We start from the raw sequence: 27,758 nt of genomic DNA, 5'->3' as shown, positions 1-27,758 counted from the left end.
GCTAACATCCATTGCCAATCCTCCTCTTTTTGCTGAGGAAGATTGGCTCTGGGCTAACATCTGTGCCCATCCTACTCTATTTTATATGGGACACAGCCACAGCATGGCTTGACAAGCAGTGCATTGGTTCATGCCCAGGATCCGAACCTGAGAACTCCGGGGCCACCAAGCAGAGCATGTGAACTTAACTGCTATGCCACTGGGCTGGCCCCTATAATAATTACTTTTCATAAATAGTATATATATTATGTCAGGATGATAGGAATTTGAATGGAAAATAAATTCACATTATTAAAATTTCCAATTTAATTATAAGATTATATATCATTAATTCTTGGGAAAACAGCTGCATAAAAATAGATATTTATAAGTTCAGAATAAACTTAGTAAAAACAATTAGATGTAATGTTAAATTGCATTTATTTTATCCCATGTACTTTGCTAAGGATTTTATAAAGAAAGCAATATAAATTTTTTTTTTAAATTTAATGTTACCAATGAATAAAACTTCAGACTGAAAGAAGGATTAGCTTCTATTTTATCTCTTAATTTTTAAATAAGAATCATAATACTTAATTTTGTGAGGAGCTAGGGAAGCTGCTAAACTAGTAGATTGGAATATGTTACAAACTGACAAGATTGTCTATTACAAACTGGCAAAATAGTATGTTTGTAAATATGCATAATTTACATATATAGTATATTCTATATGTAATATATAAATATATGTACATTTTTATATGTAAAACATAATTTGCATATATACATATATTATCGTGCATGATATACATATATTATGTATACAAGAGTGAATACACATATATATTATTATATATAATACATGTAATATATGTAATATGTAATGCATATATACATAATATATAATACATATATATAATATATACATGTAATATTTGTGTATATATACAAATTATATTACATATATTAATATATATATATTCTACTCTTTCCTATATACTTTAAGAAAATAATTCAATAAATAAAAGAATATTAAATCAATATCCAAAAAGATGTTTGATGTTTGATGTTTGGTGTTTTGGTGTCATAGAGGACAATAACTATAAATGTGTAAAATGGAGATAGAAGAGTTACGGTGTTTAAATACAACCATTCAAAACACCATGAAGATGCAACTGCTTGGGCTCCTGGAAGCTGGCTCTGAGAGGAGGAACATGTATGGGAGGTATATCGAGGGGGGCACTGAGGAAGGGAAGGGCAAGGAAGAACAAATAGGCAGATGAAGAAGCTCTAATATAGTTTCAGTGGAGGCCTCAGCCAACTTGACAGGGCACTCTGAGGTTGGGAACACCCTTCACAGTTGTGCCTAGTTGGGGTGAGGGGATGGGCATTTATGTGGGTTGGTCATTGGATATGGCCACATTGGACAGGGCTATGATCTTGAGTGAGTCAGCTCTCTTTAGCTGAGGCTGTCCCCTATGAACTTTCTGCTCACAGTACTCCCAGCCACTGTGGGAGAAAGTCCTTCATTCCTGAAGGGAGGTCATCACAGCATTTGCTGTGGAAGATTATGTGGTAACATAAAAAATAAGAGAAATAAAATAGCAAGGCACAAAATGGACACTTCAATTAAAACTGTATTCAATATATGTTCATATGCATAGATCCTAAGGCAACTTGAAGTGATTGGTGAATTTGAAAATTACTTCTTTCTAATATTTTTATAATTTGACTTTAATGTAACAAAACAAAGTTCAGTCTGAAGTTTTAATAGACAATCTTTATCAGTTTAAGGAGGTTACCTTCTAGCTCTAGATCCTAATAGTTTTTTCTCATGACTGGGTACTGAAGTTTATTATATGATTTTGAGATTATTATATGATTTCTCTCCATTTTCTATTAATATGCTGAGTTATTATTGATTGATTTTTCTTATTTTAACCACTTCATTTAGTGGAATAAACCTATTCAGTCAGCACGTAGTATAATTTTATATATTGTGAGAGTTAATTTGCTAATTGGTTTAGGATATTTGCATCTATGTTCATGAGAGACATGGATTTGCACATTTTCCTTTCTTGTCCTCTTTAGGCATATACTGACCTCATAAAGAGCTGTGTAATATGTTTCTTTTTTTATTATTAACTGTGGAATTTGTATGACATCAATACTATTTCTTATTTTGACATTCGAAAGAATTCGCTGGTCAAGCCATCAAGGCCTAAAGTTTTCTTTGAGGAAAGGGTTACAAGAATGGTTTACAATAGGAATATTCAGATTTTTTATTTCTTCTTTTGTTAGTTTTGGTGAGATATGCTTTTGTCATTGCACATGAATTGTCAAATTATTGGCGTAGAGTTTATCGTGATATTCTTTTAGTATCTTTCTAAATGTCTGTAGATTAAAATGATATCTACTTTTATAGTTCTTATTTTGGTAATTAGAAATTCCTATCTCATATTTTCTTGATTAATTTTGCTAGAAATTTATAAATTTTATTAATTTTTCCAAGTAATCTACTTTTGGCTTTTGTGATTTTTCTCATGATATTTATTTGTTTTCTATTTATGAACTTCTGTCCTTGTCTTTATTATTACCTTTTCCTACTTTGTGTTAGATTTGCAGTTCTTTTTCCAACCGTTTGAAATGGAGGCTTATGTTAATGATTTTAAGCCTTTTTTCCCCCAATATATGCATTTAATACTACAAATTTCTTGTTAAAGCATTGTTTTAGTTGCGTTCAACAAGTTTTTGATAAGTTGTGCTTTATTATAATTTAAATATAGTTCACAATATTTCTAATTTCTGTTGTGTTTTATAGATTATTGTTGAGATTTATAAATTATTTAGAAATGTGTTTAATATTTAAGAGGTTTGGGATCTTTATAAGTTGTCTTTCTGTTATTATTTTCTTGCTTAATTTTACTCTAGTCATAGAACATATTCTGAATGAAATCAATCCTTTGAAATTTATTGAGGATCTCTTTATGGCCCAGCACATGGTCATTTTTGTACTTAATACTCAATATGTACTTAAACTAAATCTGTCATTGTTCAAAAGACAATCATTGTAAATCCTGTCATTGTTCAATGCTGTGTTCTATATGTGTAAATGAGGTCAAGTCTCTTAATTATGTATTCATAGTTATGTTACACAATTTCTTAATGAGTTATTCAATTTTTTATATGTGTTACTCAGATTTTTTATATCAGGGAGGACTGGTTTTCCTATCCACTTATTTTCTTAGTTATTTTGAGACATGTTAAAATCTCCCATAACGTTTATGGACTTTTTCCTTCTCTTTTGAATTCTCTCATTTTTTGCCTTGTCTGTTTTGAAACTATACTGGACATATTTAGAATTATTACACATCACATAATGACTCGGTCAACAATGGACCGCATATACGGTGGTGGTCCCATAAGATTAGTACCACATAGCCTATGTACCACAATACCATCTAGGTTTGTGTAAGTGCACTCTATGATGTTTGCACAATGACGAAATCATCTAACGATGTATTTTTCAGAATGTATCCCCGTGTTAGGTGATGTGGTGACTTGTATGTATCTTTTTGAAGTTTATGTTATACAGGTTAAGAATAACATGGCTTTTTGACGAATTGAAATTTTTATTGTTTAGCAAGGTCCTTATTTATATCTAGAAAGTATTCTTACCTTAAAGTACATGTTTTACTATATCAGTACAGTGACATAAGCTGTTTTTAGTGCTTTTATTATATTTTTAATTATTTTATTTTCAAACTTTATCTTTTTACATAAAGTCTATCTCATACATGTATTAAAGATTTAGATTTCATATTTTTATGCCATAGCACAGTTTGAGTTTCCTGAGAAGAAGATCCTTAGAAAAGGATTTAGATGTATATAGTTTATTTCAGAGATGATTCCATGGATCACTGCCAGTGAATGGGTAAATTAGATAGGGAAGGATAGGAAAAAACAGTGGGTAACTTGAGCTTAATCTGACTGGGGTCTATGGCAGACAGCAAAGAATGCACACCTTAGAGACACTTTCTGCACTCCAAAAGGTGAAGAAGTTGGTCTGTTCATTCACCAACTCTGAGGAGGCATTGCTTGAGGATTGCTCCTGGGAGGCACGCGGGTAGAGCAGATTGCAGTAGTCAAAGAAGAACACCTCCAGACAAAGACACACAGGGTTAAAGAGTTGAGATTGGGCCAATATTCACAGAAATAGTAAAGGCTGATTGACATGTGTATATCACTACCATTGTCAGCTACATCCAGTTTGCCAAAATTTGTTTTTAATTTTTATTTAATTGAATTATTTACAGCATTTATAGTTCGTGTATATAGCACACTTAATATATACACTAAATACATATTGTGTATATTATATTTTGTATGTATTTATATTTAGTTAATATGTATTAGTTTTAATATATTTGCTAAAATTTATAAAATTAGTTAAAATTTATCGTCTATTTTACCCCCATTTATATTTCCTTTCCACTCTTATCTCCTTTTTTTGCACGAATCAGAAATTTTTATTGCATTTTCTCCTTGCGTTAAATGCCGTATTTTCTTTTACTCATCTATTTATACTTTCCATAATGATCAGGATTACATCATTGTAATGGACTAAATGTTTATGTCCCCCTCGAATGCGTATGTTGCAATCCTAAACCCAATATGGTAGTATTGTAAGGTGGGGCTTTGGGGAGGTAATTAAGTCATGAGAGTTGAACCTTTATGGATGGGAGTAGTGTTCTTATAAAAGGGATCCCAAAGAGCTCTCTCATTCTTTTCACCATGTGAGGATACAAGAAGAAAACAGCCATCTGCAACCCACAAGAGGGTTCTCACAGAACCTGACCATCCTGGTCTCAGACATCCAGCCATCATAACCATGAAAAATAAATTTCTATTGTTTATAAGCCATCCATTCAGCCTATGGTACTTTGTTATAGCAGCACAAACTGACTAAAACCATCATGTATTTTTGACATTAATATATAATGAAAATTATTTCACTGCTTCCCAAATAATGCTAGTACTTTAGAACACACTAACACCACTAATTGTCTCCCATTTTTTTACTTAAAGTTAGACATTTAAATTTTACATAATCTTAAATCTCAAAAATATTATTTTATGTCATATTCAGTTAATTTTCAAAGTTACCCAGATATTTACCCATTCTATTCCTTTTTATTAATTTCTGAAATTCCTTCATTTTTTCTGGAGTTATTTTCTTTCTGTTCCTCTGTTTGTCATTTCTAATGACCTGTCTTTCACTTCTCAAACCCTGCCTTCTGCTCTGTCTAATCTGCTGTGAAAACTATTTAGTTATTTAGAGATTTCATAACTTCATATATATTATGTTTTTCAGATTTTAGAATTTCTATTTAAAAATAAATTCTAAGTGATGAAATTCATATCTTTTCATATATTGTCTACAGATTTTCCTCTATTTTTAAAGTGTTAATCATAGCATTTTATTTTATTTTTATTTAATTAATTAATTAATTAATGTTTTGTGAGGAAGATCAGCCCTGAGCCAACATTCGATGTCAATCCTCCTCTTTTTTACAGAGGAAGATTGGCCCTGTGCTAACATCTGTGCCCATCTTCCTCTATTTTATATGGGACGCTGCGACAGCATGGCTTGACAAGCGGTAAGTCAGTGCACACCCGGGATCCGAACCTGCAAACCGTGGGCTGCTGCAGCAGAATGCGCACACTTAACTGCTTGCGCCACCGGGCTGGCCCCAATCATAGCATTTTAAAGTCATTCGAAGCTAACATTTATAGTATGATCAAACATGGTTTCATTTCTATTATGTCTTTTCTTTTGTTTTTATTCATATGCCCCTGCCTTTTTGTATAATTAGTAAATTTTAATTGCATGCTAGGTATTATATAGAGCAGTTTCAAAGTGTTATCTTTCTTCAGAGAGTGTTCACCTTTCCATAAGTGCATCTGATAGAGGGGTATGTGATCATCCTAGTCCAATTAGGAGCTATGCTTAGCTAAGGCCATCTGCAGCCCTGATGAAACCAGGTCTGCCTCTTACTTGCCTGTCTCTAGACAGTTTTTAACTTAGATTCTCATATTTTTCTCCAGGTCTCCTCTTCTTTGTGCTCTCAAACTCTATATTTTTTTTCTCTCAGGACTTCTAGAAATTAGGTTGTACAAAGCCCTCAGGGTAAATTTATTTGCGCAAGTCAGATCACTTCCTTGAGATCCTCCCCTCTTTCCAGCTTTCTCTATCTCAGAAGCTTTCTATTGATTTGAGTAGATGTTGTCTGCACTTGACCTTGCTGTCCTATTTGTTTTTCAAGAGAATACTGGTCTCCTCTTAACTACTCCATCCTGACATAGATGTGCAGGTCTAGGTTTATTTTATGATTATTCCATTTGCACTGTATCATCATAGCTATTCATTTAATAATGTGCAGTCAGGTAAATTAAAATTGAGTTTGGTAGGTAGTTGGCTAGATGCCCTTACAGTTTTTTAGTAAGGAGAATTTCATTGTACATAATCTATAATTATGTAAGTGATTAATTTAATATAAATTTCTAATAGTGCAGATTAAATTATTGGTAATTTATTTTGTCATCTTCAAGTTAAAAGATTGTCTCAAATTGTGCTTTTATTTAGGTCTCTGAACTAGCGAAATCCTAAATGATGGTTGTACTCTAGACCTCTTGAACTTAAGAATAATTATAACCAGATAAGTAGAACCAGCAAAGGAACACAGTAATCCTCCCTTATCTGTGGTTCTGCTTTCCACAGTCTCAATCACCTGCAGTCAACTGTGGTCTGAAAATATCAAATGGAAAATTCCAGAAATAAACAATTCATAAGTTTTAAATTGCATGCCGTTCTGAGTAGCGTGATGAAATCTTGTGCCATCCTGCTCTGTGAATCATCACTTTGTCTAGCGTATCCCCACTGTATATACTACCCATCCATTAGTCATTTAGTAGCCATCTTGGCTATCAGATCAACTGTCACAGTATCGTAGTGCTTGTGTTCAAGTAACCCTATTTTACTTAATAATGGCCCCAAAGCACAAGAGTAGTGATGCTGGCAATTAGATATGCCAAAGAGAAGCTATAAAGTGCTTCCTCTAAGTGAAAAGTTGAAAGTTCTTGACTTAGTAAGGAAAGAAAAAAAAATTGTATTGCTGAGGTTGCTAAGATCTACAATAACTTTTATTACAGTATATTGTTATAATTGTTCTATTTTATTATTAGCTATTGTTGTTAATCTTTAACTCTTCCTAATTTATAAATTAAAATTTATCATAGATATGTATAGGAAAAAACATAGTATATATAGAGTTTGGTACTGTCTGTGATTTCAGGCATCCACTGGGTGTCTTGGAACATATCCTCCATGGATAAGGGGAACTAATGTAGTGTTTAAAGAAGAATTGATGGGGAAGTATTGATAAGGAGAGAAGAAAATGGGGAATTGAAGAGGAAGGCTTTTTTTTTAAGGAGTTAAGACAATTAGAATAAGGTTCACCAGGATGAGGAGTATTGCATAACACTGAAGATAATGGAAATATTTTGCGTTGGAGAAGAAGACATTTTAACGTCAGAACTAAGTATGTAAATTGTATTTTGTTCAAGGTTTTATAAAATGTAATTATATGAGTTTTGCAAAGTTGGAAATCTTCTATATGATCAAGATAAGTCAGTGAATTTAGGTTAAGTATAACTTATTGTAGTGTTGGGGCTGCCTTCTAATTTTAATGATAGTATAATGAAAAAATACACACACCAGAATAGCAGTAAGTAGGGGAAAATGATCTGAGAGAAGTTTGCAGAAAGTTTTATGCAGTGGGTAAATGATGAGACTATAAGGACCTGTGTATTAATTAGGTTGAATCCTTGAGTACTACGATTTTCTAAGTAATGGAGAGATACTGTCTTCCTCACTCTTGTGGTTATAGTCTACATAAATAAGCTATGTGTTTGTGAACTTTCTTAGCTTTTATACCTGGTGTCCGTACTTTTTGGAATTCAACTTCATCTAGAAGAGAAAGGTGATAACAATAATTACTGTAAAACAGTGATGACTGATTTTAGTGATCCCTTCCTGTTATAGACGCTGCTGTATTATATGCATTTTATAGCTAATTTTCTCCTCACAATAGCCCTATGAGTTAACTTTCTTATTACCTTACTTTTATAGATGAGGAGACTGAAGCATAGAGAGGTTAAAACTAGCCCAGGAACCCCTGGTTAATACTGGAGCTAGATGTCCCCTCTGCTTGGAAAGCTCTTCCCTAAGAGTTTACATATTTAGTCTCAGCTTGAATGTTAGTGCATCACGAGGTCTCCTGTGGACACACCGTCTGCAGTAGCTGCCTGGCCGCTTCCCCCACATCACTCTGTTTCAGTTCCCTGCGTAGCACCTCCAGTGATACTGTCTTCTTTTCACTTGTTTATTTATGTTTGTTAATATTCCGTCTCCTCTTTATTCATTGCCATAAAGGATGAGACATTTCATTTTTTTGTGTCCTTCTGTATCCATAATACCTATAACAATGCCTGGGACATAATAGGTACTCAATACTCAATAAATATTTGTTCACTGAGTGAATTGGTTTGAGGCACAGAGGAGCCAGCAATTGTGCCTTGCTGCTATGATAATCTTCCTTAGTGGTCACAGTTGGCAAAGAAGGCAAAGTTCACCAAAAGGAACTTAGAAAAGATAGAAAGGTGTATTCAGAAGGATTATTCCTCTCCAGGTTACATATCAAAATATGAATACCTCACTGTCAAATCAGCACAGTATGTGCTATGGTCAATGTTGTTCCCCTTTACACTAATGTTAATACTTTTTCAGTGGAATCAGGAGAAGGGAAGACATACTTAAAAAGCCAGAATAATATGTGGGAGTTTGGCACACGATATATTTGTTGAATGAGCACTTGTAATGTTTTCAGTACTTTTGAAAAACAGAAATAGATCACCAGAGAGATTGTGTGGTGTCACAACTAGGACTGTAAGGTTCTAGTGTCAGACAGTCCTGCCAGCATCATAATTTACCAAGTGTACAATCTTGGAAGGGTCATGTAATCTGCCTAATCACAACCTTGTAAATTGACAGCAGACGGCACATTTGCTGAGTCATCACGGTTGTTTTCACAGGCCTCCCTTACCTGATAAACTGTGAGTTTTTCACAATCTCCAACAGACGTTTCAGGCAAGGTTGATGTTGAGATATAACTCAGTGAAGGACACTTTCCAAAGGGGCAAAAAGAAGATTAAGATACAAAACACAGAAATTTGAACTTGCAGTATCACTTAAAGAGCATTCCAAATGACAACAAATGAGAAAAGAAAGCTTCATCTCTTCCTATCACTTTACCCGAGGAAAGTGAAGTCTCATAAAATTGAAAATGGAAAATAATATATCCTGTCAGCCTTGGTTAGGTATTGGGCACTTAAATATCTTCTCCACATATGTATCTTAGAGCATTTCCTATTGATTTATTCCTTAGAAAAATGCTATATATAGTAAAAAAAAAAAAAAACTTTAATATGTTGTCTCTTGTCATAAATACAATTTTTTTCTTATTTAACACCATTATGTATTCCTTTTCACAACTATTTCTCCAGGTTTTTTATGTCTGAGTCCTCTAGATTTTATCTTAATATCTTTGTACTTGGTAATTGAAAGTGTGTATATACATATACATTATATATTTATACTATAAGCGATACTATATACTAAAAATTGTGCTATATGTTGGGATAGCATGAAAAAATATAGCTTATGACTGACTTTTAGGACACCTAGAATATAGGTCAGGCTTCATGAAGCACATACAAAACTAAAGAAGGTGAAGAGCAATCATCTCATGGAGACTGATAATCAATTCATTAGCCCCTTTACGCTGAGAAGCAGCATAACATTTCAGGGTGTAGGTATTGGTTTAGGTAGAACTAGGGCTTATAACCTAGTCTTGTCACTTACCATTGAGCTCTGGGAAGTTTATTAAACCTCCTGAATTTTAGTGTCCTTACGCGTAGTAGAGAAGATGTTGATGCAGTTACGTTAATGAATGATCTAAGTGAGGAAGGACTTAGCTCAGTATCTGACTCTCATATATGTTCAATAACTGTAGTTATCATTACTATTTTGATTCCCTGCTGCCCTCACTTCTGGTGTTACTTATTTTTCTTATGTGTGTGTGGTTTAAACTATGCTTGTGTGTTTATGTCACTTATGTGTACAGCAGAAACAATTACTTGTGCTGACTACCAAGTGTTGAGTCCCACTTTCAGGTCTCCTTGCCAGTTTTGGCCTTTGTCTTGATTCAACCATGAATGGGTTTTGCTGCTGTGGAAAAGACAGCTGCCATTCATGTGCATGACACTCCCTGGATTTGTGCACTGCACAGACCCATTTATGTACATGACAGCCCCAGAACGGTCATTGCGGGACGGCAGTTAGGCATCCTTCAGGGAGCAAAGATACATAGTATCTCTTCAACTACAGCCAGGAATGTCCATGCTTATTGGGCTATACCTGAAATTTATGCCATGTAAAAGAGATATTCCTTAGGCAAATATACCTGATACAGCCTAGATTCAAAACAATCTCTTTCCCATATTGAAAAGAAAAAAGAACAGTCATATAGGGAAAAGAAATATATTAGTGGGTGACAAACAGCAGGTAAACTACTGAAGTATATCATGAAAAATACATTTCTATTTAATAAAGATATGTGAATAGCATTCAAAAGGATACAAATTGTTCCTCCTCTTTGATTGAAGGATGATGTAAAATTATCTTTACAAACTAGCATTAGTATGTCAATCACGTACAATTTTGCACTTTTACTCCTGAAGTTCTTGTGGTGGTGAATTCAACCTGTGGTGGTAAATTCTCTGAAGGTAGAATCTGTGGCTCCTTCTTTTTCAAAGTGATAATAATTATGCTTATGATTAATATGAGTAAATGTTAATATGATTAATGATATTCAATAAACAGTTTTTGAGTTAATGAACAGTTCAAAATAGTTATTCAACTAATAATTGTGTCTTGTATATTTTGAAAACAATAATATTTGCTTAAAAACTACCTGTACTTCCTTCACTGATTTATTAAATAATTATATAGCAATTATGATGCATCAGGTAATATTCTAAATACTTTACATATATTAACATATTTAATACCCACAACAACTCTAGGAAGTAGTACTTGTATTAACCCATTTGATAGAAGAGGAAATCTAGGCATAGAGAGTTTAAATTCTTTGTCAAAAGTCTCAATGACACTAAGTAGGAGAGCTAGGCTTTATACACAGGCAGAGCTGTTCCAGAGTTTATGCTCTGAACCACCATGCTGTACTGCCTCCTGCTGATGCCAGCTGAGAATTAATTCCCTGGAGACATTGAATATTGAAATGTCATCTACTCTTCTTAAAAAATACAGTCTAGAGCTAGCCCTGATGGCCTAGTTAAAGTTCAGCACGCACTACTTTGTGGCCTAGGTTTGCTTCCCAGTCATGGAACCACACCACCTATCTGTCAGTTGCTATGCTGTGGTGGCAGCTCACATAGAAGAACTAGAATGACTCACGGCTAGGATATACAACTATGTACCAGGGTTTTGGGGAAGAAAAAAAAAAAGAGGAAGATTGGCAACAGAAGTTAGCTTAGGGCCAAACTTTCCCTGCAAAATAAAAAAAAGTACAGTCTAATATAAAGTATTTTCTTATGCATTGACTCATATAAGCCAGTCACATAGTCACTTCTTAGGAGGTACTTGAGAATGAGAGAGATTTGACATTTTTCTGCCTGTGTTTGAGCCATACCAAATGTATCTATATAGAGTGCAGTGCCAGAGGACAGACGCTCTCTTCTCTAGAGTAAAGAGGGTGGTGGTAGAGGGAGTGGAAACTCCTCTGGAACATTTGTTTAGGTGTCCCAAAGGGCAATACAGGGTAGGAAATGAAATCCTCACTCCCATGGACACCGGGGTGCATAGAATGACCCTCTAACTAAACTAACAGTCTATACGCCAGTCCATCTTATATGTTCAAAGACAGGATTCTTTGGTAGCAAGCAGCTGCCATGATCTTCATAGACATCTTCAAATGAGGCCAAATTATAAACATTCTTAATATTTCAAGCTGCTAAAGTAGCTGAAAGCTAGTTACTTTGTCTTCACAGCACCTTACTTGGATTATCTAATGAAGTCATGAGTATTTTTTTCTATGCTTACTTGGTGGGAGAACTTTATTTTTAGCAATTGATATCATAATCTCTAACTGATCTCTTTTTGAAAATACATGATTTTTTTAAGCAGAATATTTTCTAATCTATTTTTCAAAATTATTTTTTAATTATTTATTGTGATATACTCATCTGCACACGTACATAATATTTTTATTTAAGAAAAAGGCACAAATGCCAGGTCTGGCCTTTTGCTTTTTAAAAATAACATTTTTAATGTGTCCTTTTTGCTTAATCCTTCACTGAAATTTTTTCCTTGTGATAATAATGTGCTTAACTGCCTTATAATTCTACAACATCTAAGAAATATCATGCATTTATAACAGTTTCAATAATGATATCTCACATTTAAGTATTGTCTTTTGTGGGTCGGGTACTGCAGAAAGCACATTGCATACACTTAATAAAACAGCCTTTAGAGAATATTATTATAATTCTATTATTTTTAAAACAGGAAAACTAAACTCAAAAGCAACTTTTCTGAGGTTTTACAGCTTGTAAGTTGCAAAGCCAAAGTGTCATCTAAGCTTCCCTTTTAATGGGTGTTCCCATCTCACACATTACCATTTTGCAGTGCTTTAGCATTCCTTGTCTCTTTTCTTTCCCATCAAGTCCCCTAGGAGATAAGAAGTGCTTTGACTAATGAAGAAATTGAGGTACTGCAAGATTCAGCGATTTCTGCATGTGAACACTGTTAGAGAAGATGTTAAAAACCAAATATCCTGACTAGCTCAGAGATGAAACCAGCATGATATTGCAATAACTATTTATTAACTTATTATTCCTTTGACTAAGGAGAAAGGTCAATGTGTTACTGACGCAATCAGCTCCTGAAATTCTGAATTATAATTGCCCAAATGGGCCATGTATCCTCTCTTTACATCACAATTAGCATTTTTAAAATCCAATCATTCATTCATTTGGCACTATTTTGATCTAAAATACCATGAACTATGGCAGTCACTAGATTTATAAAGAAGAATCACAAAGGCCTGTTTTCAAAGAGCACATATTTTAGTAGGGATGGGAAGGATACAGACAGCTATAATAAAGAGGTTGGTGTCAGATGTGTATACAGAGTGTTGTAAACCCACACAACATGTACACCTCTTCTTGATCAAGTCAAATTTTCACCACATGATTGTACTGATTTTGTCCTTCCTGTGTTGTATCAGCTGAGGAAACAGCAATCCATCAGGAAAATATAACAATTATAACCATGTATGAACCTAATAACAAACACCAATATGCATGAAGCAAAAGCTGACAATAATGAAGGGAGAAAGTGACGATTAAACAATAATAGTTGGAGACTTCATTGTCCCACTTTTAATGATGAATGGAATGACTAGGAAAATTATCAACAAGAAAATAGAAGATTGAATAATACTTAAACCAATTACACCTAACAGACGTTGATAGAAGACTCTATCCAATGATTCCAGAATATATATTCTTCTCAAGTGCACATGGAAAATTTTCCAAGATAGACCATATGCTAGACCATAAAATAAACCTCAATAAGTTTGAAATGATAGAAATAGTACGAAACAAGTTCTCTAACTACAATAAAATGAAATTGGAAATCAATAACAGAAAGAAGTTGACAAACCCACACATACGTGGAAATTAAAAGTACACTCTATATATAAACAACCAGCGGGCTGAAGAAGAAATCAAAAGAGAAATTAAAAAATTGAAAATAAAGACACAACCTATCAAAACATACCAAAACTTATGGAATGCTGCTAAAGCAATGCTTAGAGGGAAATTTATACCTTAATGCATTAAGAAAGAAAAACTTAAATCAATAACCTAACATTTTATTTTAAGATCTTGGAGAAAGAAGAGTAAAATAAACTTAAAGCCAACTAAAGAAAACAAATAATACAGATTAGAGTGGACATTAATTAAATAGAAAATAGAAAACAACTAAGAAAATCAATGGAACTAAAAGCTGACTCTTTGAAAAGATCAGCAAAATTTACAAACCTTTAGCTGGATTGACCAAAAATAAAAGAGAAAAATCTCAATTTAGTAGAATCAGAAATAAAAGAGGAGATATTACTGCTAAACTTACAGAAATAAAAAAGCATTATAAAGGAATACTATAAATCATTGTATGACTCCAGAAGAAATAGATGATCTGAATTGACCTATAACAAATAAAGAGATTGAATTAGTAATCAAAAAACTCCCCAAAAGAAAAGCTCAGGTCCAGATATCTTCACCACTGAATTCTACCAATTAATTAAAAAAGAAGTAATGCCAATCTTCCAAACTCTCCTCCTGAAAATAGAGGCAGAGAGAACACTTCCAAACTCATTCTATGAGGCTGGTACTACCCTGATACCAAAACCAGATAAAGGCCTCACAAGAATACTACAAAGCAATGTCTTTTAGGAATATGAATGCAAAAATCTACAACAAAATACTATCAAACTGAATCCAAATACAAAAAAAGAATTATAAACAAAGATCAAGTGGGATTTATCTCAGGAATACAAAACTGGTTTAACATCTGAAAATTGCTTAATCTAATAAACTATATCCATATAATAAAAAACAAAAATGATATGATCTCAATAGATGCAGAAAAATAATTTGACAAATCCTATACCCTTTCTTGATGAAATCATTCAATAAACTAGGCATAGAAGAAAACATCTTCAACCTGATAAAGGGTATATATGAAAACCTTGCAGCTAACATCATTTACTTAAGGGTGAAAGACAGGATGCTTTCCCTCTAAGTTCAGGAACAACACAAAGATGTCCACTCTAACCATTTCTATTCAATATTTCATTGTAGCTTCTCTCCAGGAATTAAGCAAGAAAAAGAAATTTAAGAAACCTAATTGGAAAGAAAGAAGTAAAATTATATCTGTTTGCAGATAATATGATTTTGCATATAGAGTCCCCTAAAAACAATTAGAACTAATAAATAAGTTCTGCAAGATTGCAGGATATAGGATCAATATGAACAATCAATTTGTTTCTATACACGTGCAATAAACAATCTTAAAATAAAAATCTTAATTACTGTATACTGCCATGTACAGTGGCATTAAAAAGAATAAAATACTTAGAAATAAATTTAACCAAGGGGATGCAAACCTGTACATCAAGAACTACAAAACTGCTGAGCAATATTTAAGATCTAATTAAATGGAAAAAAAATCCCATCTTCATGTATCTGAAAACTTAGTATTGTTAGGATGGCAATACTCCCCAAATTGATGTTCAATGCAATCCCTGTTAGAATTCCAGCTGACTTCTTTGCAGAAATTGAAAACTTATTATAAAATTCATATGGAATAGTAAAGGATATAGAATAGCCAAAACAATCTTGAAAAAGAAGAACAAAGTAGGAGGATGCAAGTTCTCGATTTTAAGTCTTGTTATGAAACAACAGTAATCAAGACAGAGTGGTATTGGTACAAGTACAGACATATAATTGATGGAATAGAATTGAGATTCTAGGAATAAAACTGTCTAGCCAACCAATTTTTTACAAGGGTTCAAAGACCATTCCATGGGGAAAGAATAGTCTTTCAACAATGGTGCTGGGACAAGTTGATATAAACATACAAAAGAATGAACTTTATACTATATACGAAATTGGGTCGAAGATTAAAACTATAAACTGTTAGAAAAAAACATAGGCCTTAATCTTTATAATCTCAGATTTGGCAAAAGATTCTTAAATATGATAGTAAGAGAGGGAGAATAACAATAAAAACTAAATAAATTGGACTTCATCAAATTTAAAAAAACTTTTGTGTTTCAAAGGGCACCATCAATAAAGTGAAAAAACTAACTACAGAATGAGAGAAAATATTTACAAATCATATATCTGAAAAGGAACTTGAATCTAGAATATATAAAGAACTCTTAAAAGTCAATGATAAGAACATAACACAATTTAAACATGGCTAAAGGATCAGAACAGACTTTTCTCCTAGAAAGGTCTACAGTGGGCAATAATCACCTGACAAGGTCCTTGACATCATTAATCAGGGAAATTCAAATCAATACCAGAGTTAGATCTCACTTTGCACCCACTAGGATCGCTTGAATCACAAAGTCAGATAATAGGTATTGGCAAGGATGTGAGGAAATTGGAACCCTCATACACGGTGGTGGGATTTTAAAATGATGAATCCTCTGTCCATCCCCTTAGACTCCATGTGCATTCTCCTCTGTGCCTTTACTGTTGCTGCTACTCAGGAAAATTTATCCTTTGTGAAGGCAATTTAAGAAGTGGATGCAGTAGCAAGAAGGCGTATGGGAATGTGTAATAGGCAGTTTATTGACTACCTATATAAAAGACAGTAAGAAACAACACAGTAAATTACTTTTCTGTGGCAAAGAAATGAATCGGTAATTTTAGTTATGCAGCCTTATCAGAGAAATGTTTTTAGATATTCTCAAAGTAATCAGAAAACTACATTCTTTATATGTTTTAAAACCTCTTTTGAGGCAGTTTGCAGTACTTTAAAAAGAACACATTTTTAAAGAGTACATTTAAAAAATATTTATAGTGAACTAGCTGCTTATAAATTGCTTTTTCATAGACCATTTTAATTAGTAATTCTTAAAAAAACCTTCAAGTTTAAGCAATATTATTATTATTATTACCATTTTCCAGATGAGGAAATTGGGATTTAGAGATGCTTAGAGAATTCAACTGTTGAACGGTGAGGTCAGATATGAAGGTCGTGTCTTCCAGCTCCGAACTCCATGCTCATATGTCCTTTAAGTGGCATCTTACTGTCCACCTACCCATCCTGTGTGTTTTTATTAGCTAAATATTTGGTTTTGTTGTGTGTGTGTGTGAGGAAGATCAGCCCTGAACTAACATCTGTGCTAATCCTCCTCTTTTTGCAGAGGAAGACCAGCTCTGAGCTAACATCTAGTGCCAATCCTCCTCCTTTTTTTTTCCCCAAAGCCCCAGTAGATAGTTGTATGTTGTATGTCATAGTTGCACATCTTTCTAGTTGCTGTATGTGGGACACGGCCTCAACATGGCCGGAGAAGTGGTGCATCAGTGCGTGCCCTGGATCCAAACCCATGCTAAGCCACGGGCCTGGCCCTAAATATTTGTTTTTAATAAGTGACAATATCACAGATATAAGGTTGGGCTTATCTTTTAAAGTTATCTAAGAGTTGCATAAGTATAAATCCTCTTAAACTATTTATTTTTGCTCTATTTAAAGCAATTTGACAGCCTTTATAAATGTAGTCACATTGTAGCTACATTTTACTTTCCCTAGGAAAGCAGTAATTAGGTCTATTGTTGATTATACATGTTTTACTTTGTCCACTTTCACTGCATAGGCAGAAAATTGAACTCTTGTACTGAGAAATATTTTCCTTGGAAATTAAACCCTGTAGTAGTTTCACAATACTAAATCAAGGAAAGCATGCCTTACAGATTGAAGGAAGTGTCAGAGGATTACAGCCACCATTCATATGTAAAGTGGATGGGAAAACAAGTATTTTCATATCTTTCTCCTTATCAACAGTGTAGGGGAGGAAGACAAATCGTCTATCCTCTGGGTCCTTCTGGCTGGGCTATGAATTAAATTGACATGAGACAGAATAATAGGAGAAAACCAAACAAAGCTTTATAATATGTATACACAGAAGAGTCTCAGGAAAACTGAGCAACTGGCTGAAATAGTGGAGGCTGTCACCTTAAATACCATCTTCAGCTAAAGACAAAGGAGGATGCTGGGGGTGGAGGGAGTCAGTTATGGAAGATTACCAGAAAAGCACAGTTAATAAGAGTAAGGTTATGATGCTGATTTAAGTCCTCGCCTTCAGCATTGATAAGAGTTTCTAGAGATAAGGTCACCTCTCCTTCTTCCTAGTACAGAGAAGGAGATACCTTTACAAATGGAGATTTCCTTTATCCCTTACAAAGGATAAGTTCCACTTTTACTTGGTTTTCAGAGCTTTTTCTATGTCTGCAGTTTTTGAAAGTAACCAGCCCAAAATAGTCTTCACACCAGAGACACATTTTAGGGTGGCCAATTCTGATTCCTCACAATAGCAATAATCAACATTTTGAAGACAAAGAATGATTTAATATTTCTATTAAAAACTCCCTATGAAGTTTTGGTCTCAAGAGTGGAGTCAGATTTTCAGACCTTCATCCTGAGAATTAATAATTCTTTACCAAAACATTGATCATGATGGACAGATAGCAAAGGTAGGCCATGTTCCAAGTTATGGGTAGCATTACAAGTGGAATCAAATCAGGCCTATAGTATATTCCATTATGAAAAATCCCCTCTTGACCACTGATAAGTCAACGAGAACTCAGGTAATTATGTCTAGGCTAATAAATGAGATGACTTGGAAGAGCTATGACTCTCCTGGCTCCACATCCAATAAGTGATTTCCTGGGGATTATTTTCCCAAGTTTTCTGTAAACTCTTTCTTTCTTCCAGTCATGCCTTTTGTTCCATTCTGCCTGGCTCTCTCTACTTTGACCTAATCTTTGTCCTATTTCCTTTTTTGTATGTGACACTTAGAGAAGTCTCTCACTCACACCCCCTTCAATAACAAAAGGTGGCAAGCAGGACAAATACTTTTAATATCTGTCTAAGTGGCCTTGAGAAACACTTTTAACTCTCCAGGAATGAGTTTACTCATCTTTAAAATTGGGAGAAGAATGGGGAGACATCAAATAATATGGTATGGTTGAAGAATAGAGGTTTGCACAATAACTTTCTAGATATTTTACATTTTGATGCATTGTTCTCAAAATTTTTGAGACAAAATAGAGATTTTAGTGCATTTATTTTAAAAGAAAAAATAATTTTAGATATCTGACCTATATCAAATATGGACGTACTCTGTTTTGATTTATTTCCTCCATAATACATGAAAGCAGTTTTTCCTGAGTTCACTATCATCCCCAGATACCAGAGATATCGATGGAACTTCAATTGTAAAATGATAATGTGGAAAATCTTTCCGCTTTTCTTCCTTCTTTCCCCTTAAGCCATTTCAATCTTGTGACCCAGAATATTAGCCAGTGTAGATATTACATTTCAAAATAGACTGCTAATATGCAAAAATTGCAAATACTTACCTATGGTACTGTGGGAGATCAAGATTTGGCCATCCTGAAATATATCTCTTTACCTTGATTGTTTTCTCTGAGGGACATTTGACCTCCCCCACTAACTGCCTAAAGAATTTGACATGGTGGCTCCTTCCTGGAACAGATCTTCTATCATGATGGCTGTAAAGATAATGTAGGATAGAGGTTATAATAGGAAAGGCACCAAGCCTCTTTTATTAAAAACTTTGTCTCTCCCTGACCACATTATCTATAGATGACCCTGAAAAGAATTGTCCTCCTGCCCTCTGAAGTCCCAGGCCACTACCCACCCCCAACACGTTCCTCGCCTTTAGCTGCAATACTTAAGCAAGCAGCTTAGACAGAGGGGCGAGTTGCTCATTTCTGAGTTTCTCCCATGTTATTAAACTTGATATTATTTTCTCCTGTTAACCTGTCTTGTTGATTATTTGGCCAGTTATAAGAACCTTAAGGAAAAGGGCAGAGGGAGATTCTGCCTCTTCCCCCGACAGTACAATAAGAAAGACTGGGATATTATAAAGTCATAATGCGTATCTGGTGCCACCAGATTGTTGTTGTGTCTGTTAAAGAGGAAGGCACAGACATAGATGTTCTTTATGTACATATTTCCTGTCAACCTGTGGAACAGTTCACATAATGTGCATCTTTCTCTGCAGAATAAAGTGGCACCAATTTGAAAATAAGCTTATAATTGAATGATTACCTTTGAAGTAATGTATTTGCACAACTCCCCAGAGCAGTATGTGCATAAACCCAATGCTTGCTTTTCCATGTAAACTACTTCTGATTTTATTCATTTGCTAATGAAAGATGAGAAGCACCAGTGAAGGTCTGGTATGCATGTAGACTTTCATCACCAAGTGAATGTTGAATCTGCTAGTTTTTTGAAGTCCCATTTCACAACTGCAAGCTGATCGCCTGATAGTTTCATGTGAGTAAAGCAATTTATCTGAATCCTTTCCATCCCCAGAAAGCAGCATCAATACTCTGTTGCTTATTTAGTAACAAATGGAATTTATGCAAATCCTTCATCTGTGTAGAAATCTAATGATTTTAGGGTGTTAGCATTTCTAATTCTTTGTGGTGTTATTATACTGGTTGCTGGAAAAATAACTGCCTAACCAAGCATGCTTTTCTTCAAGAATGATTTTTTTCCTAAGTAAACATGAAGTGTATCATATTGCAATATAACCTATTCTTAAGTGCATTAGTATAGTGTCATTCTCCTGAATCACCCTGAGAAGTACCTTGCTTTCAAACCTTCTAGGTAGTGAATATTATACCAAATCATTCCTTTAGAACAGTGATCTCTTAACCATGAGACCTGTTGGAGAACAGGGAGCCCTGAGGCCATCAGGGAGTTCATAGTCAAACCCACTCTCCAATTGGATGTAAACAATATATTCGGGCAGAAATATCTCCCATAGTCTCAAAGTAGTTGTAACAAACACTGAGATAGGCTTAAAAAGGCTGAGAGAGACTTGAAACTTCTTTAAACTGTAAATTTGGGGGGTTTTTTTTTTGCATCACTCTGGGATATATACATTGCATTCCACAATAACAAGTTTGAAAAAAAATAATTAATACATTCTAGCCACCAAACCTGTGGTTAAATCCAACCATCATTCCTCTCTTCACTCCTTCTTTTCTACCTTTTTATCTTTCTTTTTTCCTGCTGGTTTTCTTTCCTTCCTTCTTTCTTCCTTTTATTTCTTATTCCTTCCCTCCCACCCTCTCCTTTTTCCTTCCCCTCTCATTTCCTATCCTGTCCATTTGACATGTGGTTTGCACCCTAGTACAGGCATTATAAATAAGAGATGGGGAAAAAACCAAACAAACAAGACATGCTGTCTGATCATGGCTTTCATAGTCCATGAAAATATTTTTCATAGTTTTTTCTTTCCTGAAGGCACTTAGTAATTGATTTTTTTTGTAGAGGCATTCTTCAGTAAAACCAAACACTAACAAACAAATCAGTGACAAAATAAATGGAAAGCAAAAAGGAAAATTAATGAATTGAGGTATATGAGGAAGCCACTTTGGTTTAAAATGATTTGGCCTGACGTGGCCTGTCAAGCATGCATTGTACACCTGCTTTAAACGTTCACAGTATCCCAAAGCAAAGATGCTGCCTTTAAAGACAAGGATGAATGCCTCCCCTACATCAACATTTTTTTAAAGATAAGAATTCCTTCCCAGAAACCAGGGTCAGATTGACCTGCTGTGTACATCTCATGACTACTGACCTGTTGTATATGGCAAAACATCTTGTGACTGTAGTAAAAAGAAAAAAAAAAGTATTCCTGTCATATTTGATGTATGTCCCCTGTTCCAAAGTGGAATATAACCATACTGTACACCTTGCTTCTCTCGAGTGCTTCCTTCTCTGGTAGAAGATGCTTTCCCAGGCTATAGTTCTCAGGATTGGCTCCTTTCATAAACTCACCCCATTTTTGATCTATAGATTAATTATTGGTTATTTGCATTGACATCTCTTGGCCTAGTGAAGCAAGATTTCAGAGAAACCCACTGGAGGTCTCCTGAAATCTACATTGAACTAGCATTTGGTACCAACACAGGCCCATTGAAACTCCCACAGCTGCACTGTACTCTGCAGGTGCTCCTCGTGAGTTCTCCTGAAACCTGGACTTCCTTATTAAGGTCAAAGGTCCAGAGTTTCATACGAGATGTTTCAAGCCTTAGGACTAGTTGTCTTGGGGCTGGCCTGTTGGTGTAGTGGTTAAGTTCAACACGCTCTGCTTCAGCAGCCTGGGTTCATGGGTTTGGATCCCTGGCACAAACCTACACCACTCATAAAGTCACACTGTGGTATAGTGACCCACTTACAAAATAGAGGAAGATTGGCACAGATGTTATCTCAGGGCCAATTTTCCTCACAATAAAAAAACCCTAGGCATCTTAAGGGGGTACTGGTACATATCCTAGGTAAGAGAAACCTAGAGAGACTTTCCTAGGCAAGAGGAACCTAGGGGGGATTTCCTGGGCGAGGGGAGCCTAGGGAGAAATTTGAAGTGAAGAGGGAAAGCTTGCCTTTTTAATTTGGCTTTAAATTGGAAAGAATCATATATATAAAGTCTGAACAAATCATCTGATAGTGAAACGAGAAACTGAAAACTCATTCAGCGCCAAAGAGAAGGGACACCAGTTCTTTGCAGCTGAAAGTCATTCTCAGGTAACTGAGAACCTAGTGGAAGTATCAGAGAATTAATTCTTGTGATGTACAGCACTCGCTTAGGGAACTCCATTGTGATCATTCACATTTATTAATTAAAGGATCATCCAGGGATGCACACATAAGGATTGGTCATCCAGCACTCCAAGGCCTCATAGCAATTTTAGACTGCCAGTGGGAGAAACTGAGGCACCTAAGAGAGTGTTCACAACTTTTGTTTAGGGAGTGTCACTCACAAACAGCACACTTTTGACCCATGACATTGTCCTTAGAAATTATTCAGACTTTATAGTAAAATGAAAGTAAAAGAAAATGGGAAATCACTCTCCTAAAAGCCAGCCAGTTCCTGAATGGGCAGCCTCCCCTTGGAACTCCAGCTGGCTTCATGTACAATATATACAGGGCTGACACTTGCAAGTGCTTAACAAAATGGGGATAACTGTAAATGGCTGGATCTTTGGATCAAGATAACCTGGGGTAATTTAAAATTACACTGAACACCTTGGGTCTCCTTTGAGCTTCCAAAATTGTCTTTTGTGCAGTAGATTTAAGAGCCACGGAACAGAGAAATCTTTACTCTCTAAACAGTCAAATGTGCCACCTTCCAGTACAATTTCTCAAAAACTAAAGTTTCCTGAGGCTGTAAGTATTTACAAAGAATGGCAAAATATTACTAAGCTTGTTTTGTGTCCTGAGAGCTAGGCTTGATAATTGTTGGGTTGGGGCCCCAAAGTATGGTTAGACAAAAATGCAGTTGCACCTCATTTGCAGTCAGAGATGGTCAGACAGATACACAGGTTGCACCCCATTTGCAGCTAGAGTCCTACCAAACTGCCACCAGCCTCAGGGGAATTACAGTGCCCATTAGAAGGAAGGTTGCAATCAGATAAGATCATTTAAGAAGTGCACTTAAAAGCAAAGGCTTCAAAACTCCAAAATAACCTTATTAAAAGCTAGTAAAACAATTAAGTTATAAGAGGTACCTAAAGGTAAAGTCTATTCAGTTATGGCTTTACAGACTCCTACATAATCTACCTTCAAAGGAGGGCCCAACATGAGCCTTCCCAGAGTTAAGAAGACTCTGAGATATTTTCTGGGAAACTGTTACATTATTTCCTTAAACAGTCAAGGGGAAACTAAAATTAAAAAATTAATGGAGCTGTTCAGTGCTATTAGGTACAGTTACTATTTGTCACAGCTGAAATCTGACAAGATATTTGAAAAGATTTAGCAACTTATGATCAGAAATTTGGCTTAATTGGAAGTTGATATTCAGAGCCTGACAGAAATTTTTACAGTCTTTTTCCTTAAGTTAAACTGAAATTAAGTAGCCAGAGAGAAAGAAGCAAATTAAGGATAACATTGCTGGGCAGCTAGATAAATCTATAATGTCAATTAAGTTACCACTCAATTTCTGAGGAATTAAGGGCAACTGTCCTTATCTTACAAATCTTTGCAAAACTGGAAATGAAGCTCTAGAGCCAGTTCAGATTCTACCCATTTCCTTTATCTCAAAAAGCTTATAACTTCTCTGGGAACTGTTGTCTAGACCATCAGGAATTTCTAAGACTGAAGGAAAAAAAAAAAAGGAAAAATGGCTGTAGAAGAACCCTGGCCCAAAATCTAGAATCTTAAGTGTCTTCTCCACAAATATTAGTAGAAAAAAGCTTGAGCCATCTAAGCAGATAATTTATTCCACCTGCCAGAAATGAAATTTCAATTCAATTATTCTTTCATAAATAGTGAGCTTTGTATTACTATAACTGATTCATGGCAGTAATTTTAAAACAATAGCTGTGGAGTCTCTATATATGTGTGTCCATATATGTCATATATATGTGATATTTTTCTACTTCCAGATGGTATAACTTCTAAAAGAGCTCTATTTAATTGGCTTTAATTAAGCACTTATATAAATATAATAGAAAATAACCCAAATGCCTTTCAAGTTAATGTGGTATAAAGCAATCTTTGGTAAATAAAAGCTTATTTAAGTTTGTTAGTTTGATTGAAATAAACACGTTTCCAGAGTTATCAGCATTGGATATAATATAAACATGTTATCTCTGTTACAAAATTTGTCAGCAAAAATGGATTTAGACTAAAAGCTGATTTTGCCTAATGTCTCATGAGGTTTTGTAGGCAATCTAAATATAATTATTGGAAACAAGTAACTAAACATATCCAAAAAAGATAAAAGTTTTTGGGTGAACTTCTTAACAATAATTATGTGTTATGGTATATATACTTAACATAACTTAACAAACTTTTGATAATTTGAAACCTATGAGTTTTGCTAAATTAAGTTAAATGATAAAATTTATTGAGTATCTAGGTCATTTCCACATAAGATAAAATATTAGACATTAATTACTAAACATAGATTTATCTACTTTTGGCTTCTTGTTATAGAGAAACTAGAAAAATACCTGGGTTTATTAATAGACATGCTTTGTGCAAAGCTGAGAAATTTTCTATGAGAAAGCACATCTCTAGACAGTATTTGTGAGTCTGCCAATTCACAGGATACCAATATAAAAAAAAAAATAAGGAAAACATCTCTGTGTACAAGGAAAGTAAGATGTATGTTTCCAATAAAGAAGGTATAAGGAATGGAGATATTCTTGCTTGTTTGTTTTATTAAGAAAGGTAAATTTGTCCTAAAGTACTTGGAAGAAGGGAAGACATGAAGCAAATTCTGGATGCAAAAAGAAAGTTATAGAAGGTTTGAGGAAGAGGAACTCTGAGGAAAGGGTTTTGTGGATAGTCAAGTTGTTTAAGATTAAAATGAATTTAACTAAGTGAATAAGTTTTAATATCAAAAGTAAGCTAGTATAAAAATTAGAATTTGGTTTTCTTTCTCTTAAAAGGATAATTTTCATGGACTTTTAGTCTGCTCTTCTTAAAGAGATTATGAAAAGTTTTATCTTTACCTTTGAGTAATCTACCAGAAAGGTAGGGATTTTATGTTTTATCAAAATAAATTTCCTGTATTGTTTTTATCATGTCTTTAATTATGGGAGCTAAGGTTTTTTTCACAGATTTTTAATTTCTGTATTTGCCTGAAAGTCTTTAATTGTCACCATGGTTAAATGGATAACTAAGCATTGTTTCACAGTGACCTATGATCCTGTTTTGACCAAGTGTTTTAAACCTTTTGATATTTTTGGCTAACTTCTGCAAAATTCTAATCCTAAATAAAGTCTTTGTTTTGACCTCAAAGTAATTTGGAGAATTTTCAGTGGGCCCCTGGGGCTTCTCAAAGAATTTGTTTTCTTTTTCTATAAAAAGGGAGGTGTTAACTAATTAGGTTTATTTGGTATATTAAGTTGCATAGGAAGCATTGTCAAGTAAGTGATGATAAACCTTGTTAGGTTATATTGTGTGGGTAAATGTTATTAAAATAAGTGTCCTGAAAATTATATAAAATTACAAAAAACTAATATACCTTGATAAATTCTAGTCATTATCTTAACCTCTCCTATCTTCTTCCAGCACCACAGGAGGAAAACGACCATTACTGCATTTTATTATCTAATTTGGTTTACAGATGGGTCCTATTTAAAAGATGAACAAGGACTTTACCAGGCTGGATATGAAATAACAATCTCAGTGGACATAATTGAGAGTTCTCATTTACCAGAAAGAAAATCAGCAAGCTGAATTGATTGCTTTAACTCAAGCTTATCAATTGACTAAAGATCACGTGGCATATATTTAAAATGACAATTGTTATACTTTTGGAGTAGCACATGACTTTGGAATTCTGTGGAAACAACTAGGTTTTTAACCTCTTCAAACTAACCTGTAAGGAATGGAAAATTGTTTGCAGAATTATTAAATGCTATACAGTTACCAAAACAATTAGCAATTATTAAAATACCAGAGCATTCCAAATCTGATAATTTGGAAGCTAAAAGAAATCAACTTGCTGATGCAGCTGCTAAACAAGCAGCTTTGAATGCTTATCCTCTCCAGCCTCAAGAATGTCCACCTCTTTCTGTTGACCCTGCTAACCCAGTAAAATATTTCCTTCTACAGTTTTAAGAAATCACCAAGAAGAATAGAAATATATATATGGCAACAAAAAGGGGGGATTTTTAACACCAGCATGCAGATGCGGTTAGAGCATGATAACCTATAGTGCCTGTTTGGGCACTATTGTCACTGCTTCAGCATATACAGCAATTAACCCATTGGGCACCTGAAAAAGTGATTTTATGGGGAAAACAATGCTTTTGGAAACTTTCTCCCACAGTGGCTCATAAAGTCTATACTCCTTGTGCTATATGCCCAAAGTATAATCCAGGGAAACCACTTCATGTGTCACAAGACCACTTTCCCCTTCCTGAGAGACTATTTAAGGTATAGCAATTGGACTTAGTTCAAATGCCACCATCTCAAAGATATAAATATATCTCAGTAATGATCTGTATGTTCTCACATTGGGTTGAGGCCTTTCCTTGCAGAAGAGCAATGGCTTTAGTAGTAGGTAAATTATTATTGGAAAGAATAATTCTTGTTTGGGGAATTCCTACCAAGTTACACAGTGACTGGGAAGCTCATTTCACTGGACAAAAAAATTAAACCTATTTGTGACATTTGGCCAATAATACAGCATTTTCACTATGCTTATCATCCCCAATCCTCAGGATTCATGGAAAGAACTAATTGCACAATGAAAACTCAATTGGCAAAACTTTCAGAAGCATGTACTCTCTCATGGTCAAAAGCTCTTCCACTAGTGCTCCTCAATCTTAGATATACACCCTTTGGTAAATGTCAACTGTCTCCTTTTAAAATAATAACAGGGGCCGGCTCCGTGGCTTAGCGGTTAAGTGCGCGCGCTCTGATGCTGGTGGCCCGGGTTGGGATCCCGGGCACGCCCCAAGGCACCACTTCTCCGTCCAACGCGAGGCCGAGTCCCACATACAGCAACTAGAAGGATGTGAACCTATGACATACAACTATCTACTGGGGCTTTGGGGGAAAAAAAATGAATAAATAAAATCTTTAAAATAATAACAGGATGTCCTATGCAATTGGATGAGAAAATGTATGAACCAACTTTGCTCAAGGGAGATATATTACATTATTGTCAGGGTTTCGTTGAGGTGCTTTAAGGAAACATGGTCGTTGATTCCTTTCACAGCAAGCTCCCTGGAAATAAGACCTTAAAAACTGTGGACTATAACTTGGAGATTTTGTTTATTGGAAG

The 27,758-nt window shown here is 34.6% G+C and overlaps 2 long non-coding RNA genes across 3 annotated transcripts in view; one reads left to right on the top strand and one right to left on the bottom strand.

The window, feature by feature from the left end:
* LOC147913064 (uncharacterized) overlaps window positions 1–27,758 on the top strand; it is a 318,208-nt gene that overhangs the window by 184,776 nt on the left and 105,674 nt on the right. The window lies entirely within an intron of this gene.
* LOC147913065 (uncharacterized) overlaps window positions 1–27,758 on the bottom strand; it is a 64,881-nt gene that overhangs the window by 1,058 nt on the left and 36,065 nt on the right. Inside the window, exons 2-5 of one of the 2 annotated variants that reach the window (XR_015549261.1) lie at window positions 19,336–19,488; window positions 10,739–10,903; window positions 9,144–9,275; window positions 4,004–4,138 (exon numbers count right to left, since the gene is read on the bottom strand). This is a non-coding gene — a long non-coding RNA (uncharacterized LOC147913065). The remainder of the gene's footprint in view (window positions 1–4,003; window positions 4,139–9,143; window positions 9,276–10,738; window positions 10,904–19,335; window positions 19,489–27,758) is intronic. The other variant, XR_015549262.1, reaches the window with a different exon arrangement.

Source organism: Ceratotherium simum, chromosome 31 (assembly GCF_057802395.1).
Source record: "Ceratotherium simum simum isolate JZ-2026a chromosome 31, ASM5780239v1, whole genome shotgun sequence".
Classification (NCBI taxonomy): Eukaryota; Metazoa; Chordata; class Mammalia; order Perissodactyla; family Rhinocerotidae; genus Ceratotherium; species Ceratotherium simum.
Note: the sequence above shows the minus strand (reverse complement) of the source record. Positions and strands in the feature narration are given on the sequence as shown.